The following is a 24,633-nucleotide window of genomic DNA, read 5'->3' on the forward strand; positions in this document are numbered from 1 at the left end:
CCAACGCTGTATTCCCAAGTGGCCAACTGATATATGATTTTTTAAGTGAACAACAACTATTAAAAAATGAATCTCACGCCACTCATTTCAAAAAAATCGCCAAATATGGCAAACAAGTCACTGCATAACCACAATCGTAGTCCCCTCACTCATCGATGAAGGATGGGGCAGTAAACTATGTGAAGACTTCGAGCATCCTCTCACGTGGCAAATGTTACACGTACGACTGAGGCACGAGCCCAACCAGGAAGATCTATTTTTAAGCAACTTTGCTTATGAGTACACAGCAAAGCATGGCGCAAACAATCAATTTAGGCTCTTCAGACCCTTTAACCAGACAACAAATTGAACTGTGAAACTATTTATGCACTGTCTTGAAATTGGATCTAGCTTTTTGTTAGATGGTTTGCCATTATAATTTTACTCTTCCGTGGGAGATGTCATGTGGTACGCATTTTACAATGAAGCTACCAAAATTTGATACTTCGTCGAAAACTGAAAGTACATAATGTCTGAAACTTTCGATTGCTTCCAAAATGTAGAAAATAGTTTGTTCTAAAACTGTTGAAGAACAAAATTGTGCACAGATTTAAATTAGAGACAGGTGACTTCCGGAATGCAACAAAACATTTTTTTTACTCATGCATTAAAAATTGGCATATAAATTACGTACTCACAGAAAAATATTAACATTTTTCTCTCGTTGCTGGTAAAGGGAAACCTGTGAAAGTTGACCACTTGTGGTGAACTACTTTAATGGTAAACTTAAATAGGTGGTCATCAACTAGGTTGATTTATATGATATAGGACTAATTCTGTACCTGAAAATGCGGTCAACTTAGACAGGTGGTCAACTAACTAGGGTTGTCAACTTTACAGGTTTTAATGTAGTACTACGAATGCAGAGGAATATGTTTTTCTCCACCTACAATGCTGATTCCGTAAGTTGCTTATCAAATACATGGTGTGTCACAATTATTTGCAGGGTTTGAAAGGCAAATGGAAGCAACCGTATTATCAATACAGCAGCAACGTTGACAAAACTTGCAGAGTTTCTTTCTCCACAAGAAACTCTACAAGTGTTGTTTCACTAATGTCCGATACGTGAACCTTTCGTGATGCGACAGATATCAAGTCTTAAGCCTCATTCCTCTTTTACCCGCACAGACGAGTATTTTAGACAAAAAGCTGGCCAAAAATCTATATTGTTAATTTTACTGGTTATTGTCGCTTCTGCGTATCAAAACAGGTAAATAAACATGGCAGTATGTGAAAGCGTTCTTTTTTAATTGAAACTAACCATAAAAATTTACCAGCAGTCGGAACTTAACACTTTTATGATTTAGTTGCCCTTTTTTGTTTAATGCCTTTCTTCAAGCCTCACAAAAACACATACCCCTCTTTTTTTCTTGTAAGACAATGTTTTTAAATATTCTGCTCTCCTTTATACTACTTCCAAGTTTTTCTATAATACTGTCTATTTTAACAATCTGCAACAAAAGCTTGCATAGAAAAATAATAAAACTATAAATAGAGCAGACTATTAATTTCATAAATTTTTCTTTTTTCGGTTATTTTTGGGTTCATAAGTTTCTGTCTGGTGCATAAGTTGAAAACAAGCACAGGATATTATAAATTAGACTATAGCTTGACAATTTGATGCTACTGACGGACTTCAAAGTCAGACCCAGATGTAAAACTGGGTCATATTTTTAAATTCGACATTTTCCGGAGAAATCCCTAATTTCAGCTAGTTTCATTTCTATTTGCCTGAACTTTGCATCAAATAGCCTTTATGTACTGTCTTTTATAATATTTTGAGTCGTACTCATGACAAGCCGTGAAATCTAAAATTAATCGAAATAGCTCAAAATTATGAAAATAATAATGTGTTCTATTTATAGCTTTATTATTTTTTCGAGCCAATTCAGGCAAGCTTTTGCTGCAGATTATCAAAGAAGACATTGTAAAGTAACATGGTGTATAACTTAGAAGTAGTACAAATGAGTACATAGTGTTTAAAAACATTCATTTACGTAAAAAAATTCAAAAAATTGATGATATTTTTGTGAGGCTTCAAGAATTGCATTTAGAAAAATACTTAGAGTCTCAAAAAGTAAAAATTGATAAATAATAGTACACAAACCTTCTCTTAGGCCATCCATAATAAAACTTTCTTCTAATACAATTTTAATGCTAAAAATAAGACGCTGAAGGTTTATTGAAAAACTCGAATGTCGTAAACAAAGACAACCGAATCATCAATTGCTAAGTTCCGACTGCTGGCAAATTTTTATGGATAGTTCCAATGAAAAAAGAACACTTCCACATAATGGTATGTTTATCCACCTGTTTTGAGACTTAAGGCCGATACCAATAAGCAATGTTGGCATTTCGACTTTTGGCCAGCTTTTTGGCTCAAATACCCCCCCCCCCCCGTGCGCTGTAACATGAACTTAAGTCCCGATCAATGGTAGTACATACGGAATGGTCATGGCCCTTCTTCCCCTTTGACGAAAATCTTGTAAACCACGTGGTATAGGGGGAGCAAACACATGATTTTTGACGTAACTACATAAAAAAAAACCCGCGTAGATTTAAAAAAAAAAGACGGTTTTCGTCATCAGATCCAACGACCAGGTCATCATTGAGAAAATGGGCGAACTTCTATCAGATAAAGCGGGGGGGGGGGGGGGGCAATGCATTCCTTAGAGATAGACAAAAAAAAAAAAAAATTCAATGGCACACTATTAGCGAAAAGCCATTACCCCTTCAGAATTTCGACACTCAATTTCAATCCACATGGAGGCATCACACGAAATTGCAGTCGAAATATAATTTAACTGAGAATACCCGAGTCAAAGATAAAAAGAGGTATTCAAGGGACCTTTAAGCCACATAATCAATCATATGATGCTTTTCGGCATCTTAAAAATCCCCGGATCAGAGACGGATTTGGACCTGCGACCTTGAAACTAAGTACGAATAAACCACCACGCCATCCATGTTATCACATGTGTAATATGTGATTTTGTGAAAACACATACGTGATATTTTTTGTTATATTTAAACTTTTTACTAATATAAGTATGATTTTTTTAGAAGATATGTTTCTCACGCTAGGTTTAATAATTTGTAACAAATTGTTCACTGCACCTGTCACTTGTTTCGTTTATACTGTAATATATAGGTCAGTGGAGTCCTCTAAAATGCAGCTCCTAATGTCTGAAAAATGTATTAGCTTGCTTTAGAATAGAATAAGCTGTTTTCAATTCGCAATTTCATGCCAAATATCTGCGAATGGTATTTGAAAATATTTAAATTATGTTACTGTACCTTCCAGACTACTATGCTACTAATTTTCCATAAACCATAATTTATTTAGTTGCTGCTTTAAATCTCATAGAGTAATGTTAAGAGGTGTGGTGGAAAACGGTTCCTTAAAGATAAAATTCCATTGTAGAATAAAATCACATGGCATGAACGTTTTTCAAATCTTATTTCCAAGACATTTTAATAAAAACAGTCTCCTAAACTCGCCGCACTTTTGAAACATAATTTTCAAGTGCGGTGATCAGAATGAGAAAAAGTTTTTTTACAGCTCCAGTTAAAATATTTTCATTTTCATACTACCAATATAAAAGAGCCGTTCCGCATCGAAAATTCTCCTGAAAGTTATTCACACGGAAAATATAGTCACTGGACTGATCATTGCAACACTGAACGGCAAGAAATTTCTTCTCTTATTTTCAATTCGAGATGGAACGCAAATGTGGTTTTCAGATCTTCCACTTCAAGACATGCGCCAACGACATTTCAAGCCGAGACGACGACAACGTGATGCGCGGGAATTGAATTGAAGCTCTCCCCTTTGCGTAACGAATTCGCTTTGAAGCTCGCGGGGGTGGTCTCTTCCCCAACACAAGTTCCGCTTCTTTCTGCACTCCATTACGATCCTGTTTCTCTGGTTTCGGGACGTGTAATTGAAAAGCAGCGCTCAAAGTCTCTTCTACAGAGAAGCGTACTTTTGCAAATAATTTATGGGTTATATCTACTGGTTTGTCCTCCAGTAGAGTTAAATGTGGATAGTTTATTCGAAAATAAATAATTTGCTTGGTTGTGAGTAAATACAATAATGGAGCAATGAACATTGACTAGAAACGGGGAAAAAATAGTAAATGCAAGAACAAAATCTATTTCACTGCATATACAGTAGAACCCCGATAATTTGAATCAATTGGGCTCCGACTCAATCCGGAATATCGAAAATCCGGATTATCTGGAGAATGAAAAAAAATAAAATCAAACATACTTGCTATAAATCACCTTTATATGAAGCACATAGGATTACACATAAACAGCAAACATGTATACTTTGTTATTATGAAGTCTATAATCTTCTGCTGTGACAGTTCAATTTTTTTCCCTGTCGAGGGAAAAAATTTAATTAAAAGTTGCATTACGTGAAATACACCGCCAGCTCAGTCATTTCCAGCCGAGGACTGCAGTTTCGTGCTTATTAGCACTCATCAGCCCGGCATAGGAAAGTGACTGAGCTGGAGATGGAAAACCTCTTAAGGAAGCCAAGAGTGCCAAACAAACTGGTAGCTAATATAGAATTAGCGCAAACCAGACGAGTGACCGAAACAATGGTTCGGTTCAACTCGAATTTTGAAGGCAAGGCAGGTATATTCACAGTAAGTTACCGCCCTATAGCCAGGGTTAAGGCAGAAATACGTGAAATACACCGCCAGCTCAGTCATTTCCAGCCGAGGACTGCAGTTTCGTGCTTATTAGCACTCATCAGCCCGGCATAGGAAAGTGACTGAGCTGGAGATGGAAAACCTCTTTAGGAAGCCAAGAGTGCCAAACAAACTGGTAGCTAATATAATAACTTGCCTTCAAAATTCGAGTTGAACCGAACCATTGTTTCGGTCACTCGTCTGGTTTGCGCTAATTCTATATTAGCTACCAGTTTGTTTGGCACTCTTGGCTTCCTTAAGAATTTTTCCATCTCCAGCTCAGTCACTTTCCTATGCCGGGCTGATGAGTGCTAATAAGCACGAAACTGCAGTCCTCGGCTGGAAATGACTGAGCTGGCGGTGTATTTCACGTATTTCTGCCTTAGCCCTGGCTATAGGGCGGTAACTTACTGTGAATATACTTGCATTGCCTTCAAAATTCGAGTTGAACCGAACCGTTGTTTCGGTCAGTCGTCTGGTTTGCGCTAATTCTACATTAGCTACCAGCTTGTTTGGCACTCTTGGCTTCCTTAAGAGGTTTTCCATCTCCAGCTCAGTCACTTTCCTATGCCGGGCTGATGAGTGCTAATAAGCACGAAACTGCAGTCCTTGGCTGGAAATGACTGAGCTGGCGGTGTATTTCACGTATTTCTGCCTTAGCCCTGTCTATAGGGCGGTAACTTACTGTGAATAAAAGTTGCATTGCCAAGAAAAGGGAACTCAATCAACGACATAACGCGGTGTTGTCCGTGAGAGGGTTAAATAAATTAATGTTTTGGAAATTGGACAATCGCTCCTCAAATTATAAAAAAAATCGATCAAATAGATCGATCCGGATTAAAAGAGATCCGGACTAACGAGGTCCGAATTTGCGGGGTTCAACTGTACATGTAAAGTTTATACCAGAAAAAAACATTTCATTTAGTGCATCTTTTGGGCATATATGAAGCAACTAATTACGCTCCTCTGAATCATTTCTGAAGTAAATTTAATTTTGAAAGTTGAGACCTATAAAGTCATCAAAACAATAGATAAGAGAATGTGGGATAAAAAGGAACTAGCGGGGCAAGTAAAATGGTAAAATGTTTTTGCAGTTTGCAGAGCCACCTATCTAAAAACATTTTAACTATGCTCCTAAGCATATAGTTGATTCCAATCAAAAAAAAAAAAAAAAAGCTCTATAAATCAAGTGAATAGCTCATTTGAGAAATAAAAACTGACACGAAACGGAAAAAAAAAATGTAACCGTAAATGCAAGATCAAAATCTATTTCATATAAGATTTATACGAAAATAACACATTATATTTTGTGCGTCTTTTAGGCACATATGAAGTAACTGATTACGCTCCTCTGAACCATTTCTGAACTAAATTTTATTTTAAAAGTAGAGAACTTTTGTCATAAAATCAAGAATAGATACGGGAATTTGGGGTGAAATAGTGAAGCAAAACGAAAAATTAAAATGTTTTCAGCTTGCAGCGCCACCTATCTAACAATAATTTAACTTTGCTCCTAAACATAACAAAGTATGTTACAAGAGTATATTACAAGAAAAGGTTTATAGAAAAATCTACATATAACTTTTTTTTGGTCCGTCTCTGCCATGACTTCACTTGATTTATAAAAAAAAAAAAAAAAATGTAACAAATATTATCAGAGCAATGTGCATGTGTAGTGTTAAAAAATAATATAATATAGTAGAACACCGAAAATTTTACCTTACTGCGGTAATTAAAAAAATTTTTTTTTCAAAGTGGCCACCTTGTGAAAATACATATGATCGTGGATAGGGAAAAAGAAATGGTCTTTTAGAAAAATGTATCATAACTCAAAATTCTAAGAATTTAATCACTAGCAAATTTATAATTAATCTTACCTGGTAATTAGATGTATTCATTCCCTAAGAGTGAAATCATTGCATACAACGGAAGTCAATCAAGGTATTTTCTTCAAATTCTGCCAGGTACACAGCAGGTATGCATGGTATGCATGAGTTACAATGCAGTACTACCAGTTGATAAAAATATAATTAACTCCAATTTCTGGCCATGATCTAATACCTTAGGAACACTAATTACCTTTAGCTCACCTACCTTATTATTTTTGCATAATTTTGCATCATGATATATATTTTATCTCATTTTGACTCGTTTCACCTCCACAAGGTAGGGTGAAATGAATCAGAACGTTTCAACTTTAGATAAACCAGTTTATAATTAAAAAGATAATGTTCAAAGTACATTGAAATGCTGCAATTTACCATATTAAAATAAGCGTTTTCTTTCCTCATTTCAACGCAACAACACAACTGTTCAGAATCCTGCCATGAATTCATGTTGTGTATTCTTGGGATTTTGGATCGGAATTCACCCCTAGAAAAACAAGTTATTCAAACACATTTTCTGCCGCATTGAGGGCATCGGACCTACGATTATCGCGTTATTAGCGCAGGAGTTTCTTAAAACAAAAACTGAGTGAAATAAGAATCGGTATCAGCAATTTTTTCGGCATTTTCTCACCTATTCTATTTAACTTTATCGGACAAGCTTGCTGCTTATTTGGTTTCTGCTGAAAACAAAGCCAGAAAAAACTTCTAATTGCAACATTTCCTTATTGTTAGTATGGAATTCAAAACTCGTTTCCTTAAGTATCTCAAAAAACTAACTTTTACAGATACTGTCTTTTATGTTCCCATGGCAGAATAGGCCTTCCTCGTAGTTCACATAAATTTACAGCAATGTTTCATAAAAAAAACAGAATAAATCATTTTTCGCGAAAAACCGCCATAATGTGAACTGTCTGTTTATTTTTCGCAGAATATTAGAGTTATAGAAGGTTCTTATTCTGAATTAAGAGCTATGAAATTCAAATCTGAGGATGGACCTATATTATTTCGAAACGCAGTGTATGTACCCCATATATGTATGGAACAGGGGTAATAGAGATATAATATCATTGGGGGTACAGAAATGCATGCAAACATGATTCTCACAAAAATAATATGCATCACGCCCGACACTTTTAAAATGTTTATGAATTTTAATAATGTTTACCTACTAATCATATTTTTTTATTGATTTTCCAAAATTGTGTAAACAAATACAACATCCATACTATTAAAATCTGTTCGCGTCGGTCTGAAAGTCTGAAGTTCGATCTTCTCGAGAACCGCTGCGAGTCGAGAGCCGAACGAGGTACCGATCGATTCGAAATTTTCCAGAGAAAACAATAAGACCAATCTCGTAATTGTACGACTTTAATCAGCGGAGATATTAATTAAAACATTAATTAACATTACGTTATTCAGGAATTTTTATTTCTCTCCTGTTGTCATTTTGCACTTGGGTGAGCAAATTAAAATTCTAAAAATTGTTTTAAAAGGGATTTTTTTTTTGCTGCTGTCCAAATCATAAAACAACACTTCCGTCTAGAATTCTATTTTTAATTAGTTTGAATTCTCTTTTATTCTGATATATAAACCCTAAAACTCCTCTAAAACTAAAGCATTTTTTTCATTTAGAAATTTATTGTAGAAATTAGCTTCGTTTCTCTTTTATTCTAAGCAATGATTTTTATTTCTTTCTGTTGCCATTTTAAATTTCTGTTAATAAATAACATTTTAACAATTGTTTCAATGGGAATAAAGTCATCAAAACAACCAATCGGGTTAATCGGTCGCTCTATTCGGACATAACCTTTACTTATCGTTTGCCCTTTTTTTAAATTTTTTACAGCCATCGTTTTTAACTCTTTTCAGCATATGAAAAATATCTCTTTAGTTATATTTGTTTAGTGTAGTGTAAGTTTATCATTACCAGCCTCATAGTTCGGTAAATTTAAGATGTCCGACTGATTATGTTTATTTTGTTGGACTTTTCTCTTCACATGGGTAAGTTTTCGAATTATAATAACTCTCTTTTTCCTACCTGTTCAGTTAAAAGAACACGTTAAATTAAGATTGTTTGGATTTCTTTAAGGGAAACAGAGGTGAACAAAATAATTGCATTTAATGATTTTTACTAAAGCTTAATTGAAATCTGATCAATTGGTATTAAATTAATGCTTAATGGTATTTATTAAGTCTCAATGCTTTAGTTTCACGTTATCAACCTTAACGCGTTTGAAACTGATGTCAGAGTATTACAAAAACATCAACTACTGTACATCTCTTTCATTTTTTAAGTACCCCGTGCAACGTCGGGCACGCAGCTAGTAACATACATAATTTGTGAAGGGATTTGAAATATTTTGGCCTCTTCGTGTAGCAGAGTGAATCAATAACAGAGTGGAAAAAATACGCTATTTAAAAAAATGTTCTAATCATAAGGAAAAGATACAATTACAGAACAAACACAAATTTAAAAAATGGTTCTAAACTGATATTTTGTCGGAAGTTTGAAGGATGAAAAAATTTTCGTCATTAATACAAATGTAAGATATGGGAAATCAAATTAAATATTAGAAAAAAATAATTAGACTTACCTTGTTCGCTGACTCTAAACTTCAAAGCAGCTAACTAAGCATGGAAGTTATGTTATTTATTCTTAAAAATATTACTAGATTCAATGTAATTGCTCATTTTATTTTCTAAATTACTGTAAGAGAGTGGACAGTGAGAAACATAGAAAATATTGAGACATTAATAAAAACATTTCTTTTCAGAGAGAACAAAGTGTTTTTCTCAAGTTTTGTGGCAACTTTATTTTTGTGTAAAAGATATAATATACTAACTGACAATTTGTATTGATCTTAAATTTCAGAACAATCTTAAATCACATTAAAATCATCAACTCTCTTAATGATTTGTAGCTGGGAAACGTAACATTCTTCTTCTTGTTCTAAAGCAAACAATTTTTGTCAGTTTATAAATTACTTATGTACTAACTATTGATATTTGATGATTACTCCCAATTCAATAGAGAGTTTTAAAAGGTTAAAATTGGTGGTTATTATTAAAATTAAAAAAATAATTCCATATTGAAATATTTTTATTGACTTTTATTTGAATCAGTTCAGCTACTATAATGGAAGTTTCTCAAACTCTAAAACGGAATTATAGAAACTATTGATTGACATTATTTTTGAAACCTTGGATCTCTCCTTCTTTGAAAATGAAGGAAAAAAAAAGGCGGGATTACGTTTTTTTTCTTTTTTTTTTTTTTTTGTGGGGGGGGGGGAGCACTTTCTACAACAATTCAACGAAGGAGTTACGAAAAAAAATAATTTTCAAAGAATCCAACAGAGTTTTGATCTTCTTAAAATTTGATAAGGCTATAACATTCAGTAAGAAAACACAAAATCGTTTCAGAAATGAACAGATGAAACAGGTAGGGAGGAGCGAAGAGTAGTTTATTGTTGTAGAGCCTAATTAATACTCTAGCTATGTATATAAGAGTTAGTTGAGACCATGTTTGAAAAAAAAATCTATCGGGTATATATAATACATGAATCAAGGTTGTAATTGACGTATCATAATCGTAATCAAGCTTTAATAATCGTAATCTTAATCGTAATTATGATCGCATTTTATCTTATTCACAAGTGTAACTCCAAGCTTGTTACACTTGAAATTTAAAATGTTAGCAAGATTTCAAGATTCTCCATTTGTTTCAAACTTTTCCCAGCATTTTTGAAATTTAGTAGCATGCTTGCTGTTTGAATTATAGTTGAAGAAAACTGTATAAATTAAGGAATTTGATTTATTTTAATTAAACAATAAAAATTTGAAAGGTAGGAACTTATCGAAGAAAGTCAATAATCAATGCACGAGTATGTTATCAAAAGATTCTCAATTATATTCAAAAATTAATTCAAAAATATTGCTTTCGTTCACAAAACAATCTATAACTATAGAAAATAAAAAAAGAAAAAAAGGGGGGGGGGCAAGGAAATGTGTAAAAATATGTTGAGTTTTTTGGTGTTTGAACTAAACATTTATACATGAATTACTTACATTCATTAAAATATATATGCTGCTGAAATAACACTTCATTATTTCATTTTCTAAACTAATGAATGAGGTCTATTTTTTCTTAATAAAAGAGAACTGCATTTATAATGCGTAAAGAGAATTGCTTCAATTATTTATTTTGTATTACATAGCCCCATTTGTTCACCTTAATGACGCAATTGATGTTTGTTATGTTTCGAATTAACTATATAAATTTCTCAAGCATTTCACAGCCTTAAATTATTTGAAGACCAACACTTTTTTTTTCTTTCATTTTCACGAAACCGGTTGCTTAAAAAGCAACACTCTTTTCCATCTCGCTAATGTTAAACATAATTTATTAATTTTTCTTTCATCATTTCATTGAAAACTTCTACATTACACAGCACTTGCTGGATAATAAATATAATTAAAGTCACTTTCATCAAGAACTTACTCGGGAATTAAAGATTCCTACGAAACATCCCCGTCATTTAAGGGCAAAAATGGGAGGAAAAAAAACCTCTGCCCCTCTTGTCAGAAAATATTTTGGAAATACTACCCCATCTTTCTTTTGAGGCTAAACTAGGTTTCTCCGCCTCTCCAGGCGAAATGCAATCTTGTGACAAACCGTATTAACAGTACAAGGTTATTCCTCGCACTTTTATTGTTCACATTTCGCTCAACCTCTTTCTCGCTTTGAGGGTATTTTTCTTCGTTTTTTTTCGCTCTTTCGTCTTCACGATCTTTTTTCTTTTACTCCACTTTTTTTTCTCCACTTCCGAATTTCGGCGTGACATTTAATTTCGCTTTTAAGAAGAATATGACCGCTGTTACGCGCCGAAGGGTGAGTAATTTTTTATCACTATTATCTTATTATTTATTTCTTTTTGCTTTTCTCGTTTTTTATTCTCTCGCAGTAGCTACGAAAAAAACCCACTCTTTTCTGGTTTTATTACGTAATTCTATTGCTACTTGTGGATTTTTTTGCAAAATATTTTTCTCTCTTCCTTAGTCACACACAAGTATTTTTTTTAAATATACACATATCCATACATTCATGAAAGCAGAAAAGCAATATGAAAAAAGAGCTTTCGCTTTGAATATGTGATGTTATTAAGTCTCTAACCAGACGTTTATTAAACATTGCTCTAAAAAGCGGCTGGACAGTAATTTTGACTTCATAATTATTTTTACAGGCCCAAGGGGGGTAAATTTTAATTTACTAGTGGTTACTGTAATTTATTGAAATGCATTAGTCAGCAATGTCAGCTACCTTTATGAATATTTAATTCTTAATTAAATCTCTCTTCCGTATCAGCTTTGTAATTTGAAAAATACTTATCCCGTGAATATATCTAATTTTGAAAAGTGCACTTATGGTAATATGCATTATTACTTATGTTAATTAACCGAAATGATATCATGACATTTTCATTCTTCGCATGGCGAAATTGTATGTATATTCAATTGAACCAATAAAATAAAACTATCTGTTACACAAGTTGAATGTTAATGCAATTTATAAAAGCAGCGGTTTAAAGGGCTTTAAATAGTTCAAAAATAATACCTTTTCCACCATATTGTAATTGTTTATTCTGTTGCAGTAACAAGTTGTATTAATTGAAATTAATTAACAGCTTTTTTGCAGACAAATGTATGTACGTATGTATGTATATTCAATTATACTATTAAATTTAGCCTAAAAATACAATAACCCAGGGGAAAAGATTGTTTGCACAACGTATATTTTGCATTAAATGTTGAAAAAACACACTGTTTTGCCCGAAAAATGTCAAAATGTATATATTACTGGTTCAAAAGTGTTAATAAGTGAATTTCAGCGGTAACAGAAGGACAGTTTGAACAAAAGAATCGATGTATTTCTGTCTGTGAGTATATCAAAATATATATATTTTCAAAAATTGAATCATAGACTTTTATACACATCATAGTAAGTTGCTAAAAAATCAAAGCCGAGAATTTTTTTCCAGTAACTTTTTTTCAAATGAAATTTAAAAAGCGGTAACGGAAGGACATTTTTGCGACATGATTTTAACGCAATCATGTTCTCCCCAAAAGTTCAGCCAAACAATAAAAGAAAAAATTCTATAAAAATTAGAGCACATACGGGAGTGTTCAATCAGTACAATTTCACCTCTAATTTAAAAAAATTATTTTAAGCTTATAAATTATGTAATTGTTAAGGGTAACGGAGAGACAGTAATGGAAGGACGAGAAGTCGAAAACAATTTAACTTGGTAAATTTCAACTTACAAACATTTATTCAGCTAATACAGCAGTCTGAAACAATGACATCTAATACCTGAGCCATCTGTTACAATTCTGAATTCTTGAAATACTCAAAAATATTATCAGAATCCATAGAATATTTATCTTCTTTATCATGGAATACAAAGATCATTCCCACATTATTATGCATTCCCAAACAAGATATTTTTACTAATTCATCTTCTATATGAATTACCTGTTCAACAATGCTCTTTATTAATTTCTTTCCTTTCCATTCAACTAACAACATTTGTCCAAATATTATGAATACTTTCGCATATTCTCATTATTTGGTGCTTTAGATTCAGCTGTATCTTCTTTTTAATATTATTTATAACTGTCAGTCTGTTGACTGCAGTGAAATCTCCTTCGATTTGTTGAAATACTGACTTTATTCAATAACATAACTTGTTACAGGGTTCAAATAGTGCATATTTTGTGTGTCAGGATGAGAATGGATATTACGCCATCTTTTTGAAAATTGATCTTTGAATACACTGATCTCTTCGCAATATGTTTAACGGTTGAACTAATGCTCTCAACAGTTCTTTCCTGTGACTTGTGTTAACAAATCTGAAAGCAGTTTCAATATTGTATTGTTCCAATATAAATATCAAGTTTGTAAGCAATTGTTTCTGCTTAAATTGGCTTGTCATATCACAAACATGTCATACCAAAATGATTTTCTCATGCTTAGAAACTTTTAAGTGATGATTTTTATTGCATACAATAGAATAAATAAAATCACAAAACATTTTTTTTAAATATTAAATAAAAATTTACTTTTGAACTGAAAGCACACATAATTTTTGTACAAATATTACTTATATATGTTATAAATCTGACTACTAACTTTAAACAATAGTTTGTTTTCCGCTAGCATTCTAAAATTTTACCCTGTATCAGCTTATAGATAAATGTCCTTCCGTTACCATTAAAACCATGTAACTGAAATCTATATTAAAATTCTAACTGAGCCTCCTTGACAAGGAACATAATTCTGCTTTGCATAAAAAAAAACATTAGTTTCTATACCCAAGAGGTTTTTTTAAATTCAAGTGTCATGTCTCCTTTTTCCTGGAATTCACCAATAATTTTATTAGATGGTGCGAAAATCATGCAGGTTATTAAAATCCAACAAGCAGCTAAAATAATAATAAAAAAAGTAGTTGGTCGAAATTCGGAAATTTAACACGATAAAAAAATCTAACTGTCCGTCTATTCTTCTCACCTTTACCTGGAAAAAATCTCAGAGCATATTGCAATTCCACTTGAAAATATTTTTATTTTTTTTTTTTTTTTTTTGAATATGCATTAACTACGTATTACCCTAATCATTAGTCGTATTTGTCTTTCTAGTAAGGCCCATTAATTTAGCGTCTCTTCAAAAATAGGAATTATATCTAGTAATATACTATTTATCTATAACATCATGCGTAATCAATGAAAACAATTTAGAAACTAAGTTTTTCCAAACTTGGATTTTCACACATATTTGGAGGTTTTCACGGAATTCTAAAACTAGAAAATGTTCAATAAATAGATTTACACATGGATATACAGAAGAACATTTAATGAAAATTTTACACATTAAAAGATTTATTTTATCATCTATTGCTTTTTGCAAAAGTTACACTTTTTTACACGCCTTAAAAGTTTTCAAAGAATAAGATACAGTGAAACCTCTTTTAACGGACACTCCCGAATAACGGACACCTCTAATTAACGGACATTTTTGCAAGTCCCAGTCCCTCAATATAGGTCATTCCATGTAATTCACTCTGAATAACGGACACTCCGAATAACGGACAGTTATTTCACAAAAAAGTTCCCTTGTGATCGTAGCACTTCCGGTTTTTTTTATCTTTTCACAGAATACCTTAGTAACTGCTTGCCTTACAAAGCTTTTCATCCTCCAGAACTGATTTCCCCCCCCCCCTCCCGTCATTTCCTTATCACTGTTTCTTGAAATTAAAAGGGTGGTAATGAGCAGAGGCAGCGATTGGGGCTTAAAAGTTGGGGGGCAGAAAAAAAAAAAAGAACTAAAAGACATGGTACTTTTTGCGGGCAACGAAAAATGAAAAAGAAAAAGAAAGTCATAATTTTGTTACGGCTAGTTTTGAGAGTATTGAAGCAGATAAGTGAAAACTGATGTCAGTCTAACAATTAACGTACGTTTTTCTTAAGATTTTAATGAATTTTGTACACAATAACTATTCAAAAGTTAAGATAAAAAAGAGGAAACTGTACGCTTTTTCTAACTGGGGCTCTTGGGAGATGCAATTGAGCAGATCGGTGCCGGTAGTAGTCGGCTTTATGGCGCCGAAGTTTCTTTGGGTTGTTTAATTTTTAGACATGAAAAAGATTTGTCCATATTCAAGGTCATATTGCCAACTGTCAATCATGCAATAGTGATACTCGAGATGAAATAAATAAATTAACCATAAAAAATGTGTGTGGGGGGAGGGGGGTTGCTTCGCCGAATCGCCGCCATTAGTAATGGGATATTCATACCATGAGATGAAGTGAGAGGCAGGCGAACCTAATTTTCATGCAGCAATCGTAGCTTTGCAGTAGCAAACTTTCCTAAAGGTGTGTTGATTTAGTTGATTTTTTTTTGTGTGACAATATTATTTGAGTTTTAAAATGGCAACTAAAAGAAAGAAACTGACATTGAAAAAAAAATTTAATGTTTTGGATGTTGCCGAAAAAGAAAAAATAAGCGTTGTTGCTTTGCCGATCGTTTTCAAGTTGGGAAAACTCAAATCAGCGAAATTTTAAAAGATAAAGACGAAATTAGAAAATTGTGCACAATTAGAGACTTTTCGGAAGCACTGAAATACAGTGAAGAATTAAAAAACTTTTTCCTGAGCAAAGGGGACACTGAAGGCTCTGCTAAGGTAAATAATTTAAATATTTATAATTGAGAAACAGGCTTGTAATGCAAAAAAGAGATGTCAAACTGTTTTAACTGATTACTTTAATTGATTACATGCTTTTAAAGACAAGTGTGTGCTGTCAGTATACCTTTATTGAGAAAAAACAGATTAATTACACTTGATAAAAATGTAGTAAACCTTTCGCAATTGTTTCGATTGTGTTCTACAAAGGGAACAACAGCCCATTTTGAAAAAGGTAAATTAAGTAGTTCCTCCTAATAGCGGACACCTCCCAATAACGGACAAAACTTCTAGTCCCTTGACTGTCCGCAATTCAGAGGTTTCACTGTATTAGAATTAAATTTTTTATATCGATCGAATCTAAAAGTAATGATAGATATATCATTATTTATTTTGAGTTCTGCAATTCTTCTACGGGTGGGTTTAACAAGCATTTACGAAAGTTTTGCATTTTCAAAGTATAGGGGAATTAGAGAAAAAATATTTTAATTTAACTACGAGTATTAATCGAAACTTATTTATTGCAAACCAATATATGAATATTCAGGTAAATGTATAACGATGTTGAAATTTTTTATTGGATCAAGTATTTTTCATTTTTGCGATTTAGTTCTAATGTAGATAATGGGGCACTTGTGAGCACAACAACAAGGGGTACATGTAAACAGTTCCCATATACCATCCATAATATTATATATTAAAGTAAGATATTGTGAGGGTTGAAAATGTTTAAATATTTATAATTATTATGATTCTATAATCATCTTGTAAATTTTTTATTAATTATTATTATTATTGTTATTATTATTAAATATTTATATTATTTAAAAAAAATATATTTGGTCAACAATTTAGAGTCATGTACCTCATACTAGCAGAAAATAAAAAGGCATAGAATATTCTCATTTAATTAAAAACTGAAGCTTAAAAACATTCTAAAATACATTAAAATACATTATCATGCACTGTAGGAAGTTTAAAAGAAACACACATCAGAATATTCTTTACATAAAAAATGTTCTTTGTAGGGGAATGGGGCAAAGTGAAGTCGTTAAGATGACTCAGTTTTTTTCAAAATGAACAATTTGGAAATTTGTTTTGAAAGTTTTCTGCACATAAAGAAAGAACATTGTATTTTATCATAAAACTTGCATTGAAACATCAATTTCTTTTTTTTTTTTTTTTTTTTTGGCAGTAAAATAATTCCTTAAAAAAAGGGGGAAATTTTCCTCTTTTTTTTCCATGGAGCAAAGTGAAAAATAAAATATTTTCCACAAGAAATATTTTATTTTCAATGGTGAAAGATATTTCTGAAAAAATTAATGAGCAAATAAAAGGATAATTGAATAAATGAAAAGATAATGGAAGAATAACCTAATAATTAAAAAGATTAATCAATTAGTATACGAGGAAAAATAAATGCGTGAACAAAATAGTGAATAAATAAGAAAATAAGTGATCGAATGAATTAATAAGGGAATTATTGAATGAAGGAATACAAATAAATCAATTAATAAATGAACAAGTAATTGATTTAGTAAATGATTGAATGAGTAAACAAAATGAACTAATTTCACTTTGCACCATCCACTTTGTCCATTATGCACTTGACTATTTGCGGAAAATATTTAAAATACAAATAAGCTAAATATTAACTAAATAAATATTGCACCGAATATTAGAAGATTCCAATTAATGTTTTAAATATTAATAACAATTACTTTATTATTTGATATATCAAAATAATTTTTGACTTACAACAAAATATTCCAGTTTGAGTATAAATTTTTGATAATTGCTTGTATTATCATATGCTTTGATTTTCAGAAGTAATTTTTTCTTGACTCAAATAGACTGAATATGTGACAACTTACTTAAAATATTACTAGGTAAATGGCGCTAAAAGCGGAGTAAATATTTTACCATTTTACTTTGTCCCACTATTTCACTTTGCCCCACATTATTCTACTATGTAGTCAGTAAATTGCCGCCCATTAGCCAGGGCTAAAGCAGAAATACATGAAATACACCGCCAGCTCAGTCATTTCCAGCCGAGGACTGCAGTTTCGTGCTAATTAGCACTCATCAGCCCGGCATAGGAAAGTGACTGAGCTGGAGATGGAAAACCTCTTAAGGAAGCCAAGAGTGCCAAACAAACTGGTAGCTAATATAGAATTAGCACAGACACTCATTTACTGACTGTAGTCAGTAATTTACTGACTATACCTGCCTTGCCATCAATCTTCGAGTTGAACCGAACCATTGCTTCGGTCACTCGTCTGGTCTGTGCTAATTCTATATATTAGCTACCAGTTTGTTTGGCACTCTTGGCTTCCTTAAGAGGTTTTCCATCTCCAGCTCAGTCACTTTTCTATGCCGGGCTGATGAGTGCTAATTAGCACGAAACTGCAGTCCTCGACTGGAAATGACTGAGCTGGCGGTGTATTTCATGTACTTCTACTATGTAGTTTTATAATTTTTTTGTTTGTCTATCCGGGGATCAGAATAGGCAACGAAACATCAAAGTTTTTCAGTGAGCAGAGTTATATGTCTGGGAAAAAATATGTTCTTAATGATTCAATTACTGTAAAATGTAAACTGACCCATTATAGGTTACAAACTCTTCAATGTAATTGTTATATACGTATATTTTTCATATTAAAGAGCTTTTCTTTGAAATATGATGCTTGTCCTGTATTTTTTAATCGTATCCATCTGTGCCCCAGGCCTGTTTCCATCTGCCCCCTGTTCAGACACATCTGAACAATTGAAGGCATTTTTTAAAAATAAAGTAAAGAAATATTTATTCAAAAAAATCTCAAAATATTCTATTACACAAAGAAAAGGCTATTCAATCATGGGGACATTTTAGCACTCAGAAATTATTAATATTTTTGGAAAAATAAAGAAATGAAAAAAAATGTTCACATGTACCCCCTTTTCCCCTATGTATTATTTTTTAGAACTTAGACTTTTCATGTTCAATTTCATGTTTTCAATGAATATGAAACCAACATGTATTCACTACATCTTTAAAAAAAGAAATTGAAAGTGATCAAAGTTATACCACTCACGTTTAGGACTTATATATTCAACAATCAGGTTTACGTTTGATTATATACAAATATATAACTGATTTAACTATGGTTTGACATTCCTTTGCGGAATTTAGACTTATCACATATTTTAATGTTTTTCATGCATACGACTATTTTTCTTCATATAAATCATTATGAAACGAAATTTAAAAGTAATTAAGGGTATACCTCAAGTCTTATGCACTTATAAGAATCAAACCATGAGATTTGCCTTTGAATATACTCAACAGTTTTAGCTTTCAAAGCATTATTTTTGAGACAAAATATGAAATAATATTTTTTTTGCAAAGTAAGAAAAATATTTGACCACAGGTGGTTTCAAAGACTCTAATTGGTCAAAATATGTATGTCTTATAAGACTGTCTGTAAAAGTTTTTGTTTCATCGACAGAGTTATTTTGTTCGGCAAAAGTAAAAAAAAAAAAATCCTGAAATATTCTAAAAAATATCAAAAATAGCAAATAAAAACTAAACAAAGGTCTAATCTATGTAAAATAGAAATTGGGAAGGAAAAAAATAAAGGAAATAAAACTAGATGTGAGGAACAGTCAGGTCATCAATACTGAGACAAGCCAAACGTTGCATTAAACAGTCTGTATGACACCCATATTTTCATCACGAAGGGCCCTTCCTCCAGTAACTTGAACCAATGAATGTTTCTTCAGAACTAAATTTGTGCGAAACCTCACGGAATCTCATTTTGAAGGAATTTAGACAAATTTAAGAGTTTATCTGAGAGTGAGAGTTTTGAAGAAGATAAAGATTCTATGCCATTTTTATTAGAAGTTAAGACCTATGTCTTATGCTTAGGAATCAAAACACTTTTTGAAAGCATTTATTCAAATGCAGTTTTACTGTAAGTTTCAACTCTACAGCGTCGATCAGCTGAAAAAAAAAACAAAAAAACTTAACACTTCTACTAGTCAATTTTTATAAACTCGCTCTGCTATTAAAAATTTCGCTCACACTGAACTTCAAAGTTATACGTAGATTCACTGCTATTTTTGTACAACGTTGTTTATTTATGTAGAAGCGTAGTAGCAATTAAGAATCTTACAAGAGCTCAACAATTTTCTATATTCATAACTGCTTTACAAATTTCCGTTTTATAACTGCTGAACTCACTTTGAGCTAAGATATCGTAAAACTTAAGGTTCATTTAATTAAACTTGAAGTGTTCCCGTTTTCGTGGGAGGAAGTGCAGTCTCGCTTCAAAGAGCACTAACTATAATTCAATAAGCATTGCAAACAGACAACTAGAAGTAAAGCAATTAGTTTACATGTAGCAGCAGGCTTTACACTAAATATAAACTAATTGCTTCGAGCAACCGTGAAACCCGGTATCCTAATGAACCTGCAAGTCAACGAAGCGTTAAACCAACGAACCAAATTTTGTGGTAATTAACTGGCAAAGAGGATGACACCACAGAATCCCTTTACCTACCGCAGTGGTGGTTAGCGGAAGACAAATTGTCCAACTGACTGCAAGAGAAGGAAGATTTTGTTTCACCATGCAAGTTCACCTACTGGAAGTTACGCATTGATTTGCTGAAAAACTATGGTGGAAGAATAAGTAAGATGTTTATGTGTTATTTATGAATTTGAAACTTTCGGTACGAACAGATAGATTTCCTGATAATGTTGATAAGCAGGGGTGCCCCCCTAAGGGCAAGGACGCACCCCCTCAATAGCGCGGACTCTCCCCCAAATCAAGGGCCTCCCCCCCCCAAAAAATGCGAAAAATACCCCTCAAAACCCCCTAAAAATTTCAATGGCGAAGTCTGCGGCATGACCCCCACCCCTTCGGTGGGCACCCCTGTGATAAGGAGTACCCTTTAATTTTACGTAAAAAACACTGGATAAGACTTTGTGTACTATCATAGGCTCCTCCTTGGAAAAACATCACAAGTTATTTAGAACTGCAACAACGCAACCCGGAAAATTATAAGTGTTCGTGAAACTAAAGATACAGTAAAACTCCTCAGAAGCACATATCAATGAGACGAATGCATCTTAAATAGCCACAGAAAAGAGTTTTCTGATGGAATCTGAAAGCAAATACATTTATTATGTCCTTTTAGATCTTTCTCTTAAATTAAAATGTGTTATAAGATCTACCTTGTAACTCATTTTAATGCTTCAAGAGGAACGTTGGACTTATTTTAATTGTACTCATTGCACAAAAAAAATCTTAAATTTCATTTTCATGTTTCATTTTTATATTTCACTAGCTGTACCCGACGCGCGTTGCTACGCCAACAAAAAAAAAAAAAAAAACATCATTATACTGATTTTCATGACAATCGGTTGAACGGGGCAGAAGTTGCTACTCTGCAGTGCCACCTGGTGGCGAGTGGCTTCAATGAGCATAATATGCACCTTCTCCGTGGGAAAAAACATATATATATAGCAATTTTCATAATAATCGGTCCAGGTATCAAGTGAAGCAGTGACTATACTCAAATTTTGTACTCACGCAGTTTGCAAGATCAATCAATCGCTAAAAATATCAAATAGAAAAAGTTTTAAATCCCCCCCCCCCCCGTTGCATGAAAAGCCATAAAACAATAAAGAAAGAATTTATTTGTTCAAATTCAAGAAAAATGGCAACAGCTAACTTCTTATCAATGAGATCTTTCACGCGAATTAATTTCTGCAGCCGATAATTTTATTCGTATTTATCCAATGGATTGTGACTTAAATTGGAATAAAAAAGGAAATATTGATCGGATTTTTTTCGAACTGGTCTATAAACATTCCCAGTACCAAAAATAACAAACGGTAAAAGTTTCAGCCAAATCTGCCGGGTAGTTTTTGAGTTCATGGATGACATACAGACAAACATTCATTTATATATATATAGATGAAGGGCGTTTGTACTCATTTTATTTGTACTCCGTATTGAAAAAAAAAATGTCCTCTGTAAAGCTTCACAAAGGACATTGTTTAATTCCAATGTTAATAAGGACATTGTTCACAACTTTTTGTATCCATTTGTCATGAATATCGTCATTTTGTACTTAATTAAGGAATTTGGCAATCGATACTCGTAATCAATTGCCAAGACATTGCACTCTGTATTCAACTTTGAAAATGCAAATTTTGTTATACTTGTTTGTAAGTAGAGCTGCAATGTAACGTTTTGTTTTCTCATTAAATTTTCCCCCTGGTTCTTCCCTCCTTAGGCTCGTACTTCTCTGGATAGGATTTTCCACTCCCTTTAATCAAATCGAGAAGGTCTAGATATCATTCGGGTGGGGGGGGGGGGGGGGCAGTTACGTCCTTTGAGATCTGCTACATGTTTTTCAAGTTGCTTTTTTTTTTCAAAGATACATAATAACCAACGTATTTCATTTGGATATGTCTATGGTTGAGTCTAAAAATACGGAATATTTGGAGTGGGAAAAAAAATAATAATTTAAAAAATATGAAAAACTTAGGAAAAAACTTCAAAATTTACATAGTTCAAATAAGATGGCAACAAAGCGGAGATACATGTATTTTATTGAATTTTTGTATTTTTACCATTCAGGGTTCGAGATATTTTTGAATATGTTAACTAAAAGACATAGTTAAAATATGTAAACTTGAATGAGTAAAGTGAGTTATAAACAATGTTCAATATTGATATTTAAGCTGAACTGTAAGCTGTAGCCAAAACATTGTTACAACAAATCGATAAATCTAATATAGTTATTTTTACACATAGCATAAACGATCCAGAAATGACTATTGAGAAATATAGTTAATTGTCATTAATAGTTTTAATTGGTTGATTTTATATCGTTTCATTATAATTCAGAATGTAATAGAACGCAGACAACTGACATTGCTTCCACAAAGAATTAACTGACTAATCTTTATCATGTTATCACACAGAAATAGGCGTGTGATTGACAAAACGTTGTTATTATGCTCTCAGAAAATCAAATGTGAGGATTTTTAGCTTTAACATCTGCCAAGGGCCAACTATATCAACATTTATCATGACACATTGTCATTCATTTATACATTTTTCTGAATTTTTGTGCGCCATGTTCAAAGATTAAAAACGCTTACGTGTGAAAAATTGTCAATAGGGTGACGTGAGAAAAACTTTGTTTTCGAGTTTTTATATCACGGAAAAGTTGCGACTGGTGAAGACTTAAGCACACAAATCACAAACAAAAAGATAAAAATAAAAAAAAGTCTAAAATTGGATGCTATCTTCCAATTGCGGAACTAACCAGAAAATTCGAAAAAAAGAAAAAGAAAAAAAAAGGAGAGTTTTACCGTTTCGTTGTAAATTTTTAAAAGTTTTGCTTTAGTTTTTTTTTTTGAATGCTGTAAGACAGATAAGTTGCGAATGGTAAGGGTCTTAAAAACAAATTGAAAATTGTCAATATCGGATTGTGTCTTCCTATACTCAACGAGCTTGAAAATTCGAAAAATGTATAATTTCAAGGTTTCTTTAGGATTTTTTAAAGATTTTGCTTCAATTGTTTGTCATGCTCTGAGACAACGAATCATTTTTAGAGTTTAAAAAAATGTTCTTTTCAACTTCAGCATCATGATTTTGATATATATACATATATATATATATATATATATATATATATATATATATATATATATATATATATATATATATATATATATATATATATTAGGGTGGTCCTTATTTTCGAAGTTGCAGATATTTTACGCGACGCCCCCTCAATTTGTACCATTGTACAAATAACTGATCCTTGCAAAATTTTAAGTCAATCCATGAATATTAACACGTGCCCCTAGGGCCCCCTTCTTTGAGTTTAGAAGAAAAAATTACGGATTTTCTCATTTGTATGTAAAAATATTCTAACGTTTTATATTTAAAGTAGTTTTGAACCTCAATAGGTGCTGCTACGTCCAGACCGACCATTCTCTCACTTTCATTCTGTAAAATTAACATGTTACGGAGAATAAAATGTACACCAACGGCCTTGGGTCAAGCGTACCGCTCTTCTGCGCTTGTTCCAACCAAGCGGCAGGGGAACGTTTATTCCCATCAAGATGGACACAAGGGATTCTATAGGCCATTAATGAATGGCCTAGGCTATTAATGAACCATCTTTGACAACAACAAATTGCCTCCTCCAGGCTTTGGGGGTGTTGATTTACAAAATTCCCTGTGTACGTAATAGGTGTGGCAAATAGAGTCGCAAGGTTTCAATGCTATAAATATAAGTAATTGCAATTATGTTTTAACTCGCTGTTCTTTAGTTATAAACATACCTAAATGCTTATGCAATTATAAATTTTTAAAATATAAATTTCGAAAAATCCTCGATTACTCCTAATATAAAAATATACTGTATTTTCCATAGCTAAAATATAAATTAAAAAATATATATATCCAGATCGAAACAATGTAGAAATCTATACTTTAAATTAATTTTCTTCTATTTCAGTACATAGTCCTTTATTATCATCAAATTCTTGCGATTCACAAGATTTAGAAACCGAATTGGGTATCTATCATAACCTGTTGAACTTTTGTTTTCTACAGCTGATTTACCACAATGCAAAAAAGCTCGACAACTATTGATATCTGCTCACCTTTCATCACTGTTAGACAAATGCTATATTAGGGATGTTGTTCATTTATTTACAGCCTATATAGATGCAGTAAATTTAAATCCAAATGACCTAGT

This window comes from Uloborus diversus, chromosome 3 (assembly GCF_026930045.1).
Source record: "Uloborus diversus isolate 005 chromosome 3, Udiv.v.3.1, whole genome shotgun sequence".
Taxonomy (NCBI): Eukaryota; Metazoa; Arthropoda; class Arachnida; order Araneae; family Uloboridae; genus Uloborus; species Uloborus diversus.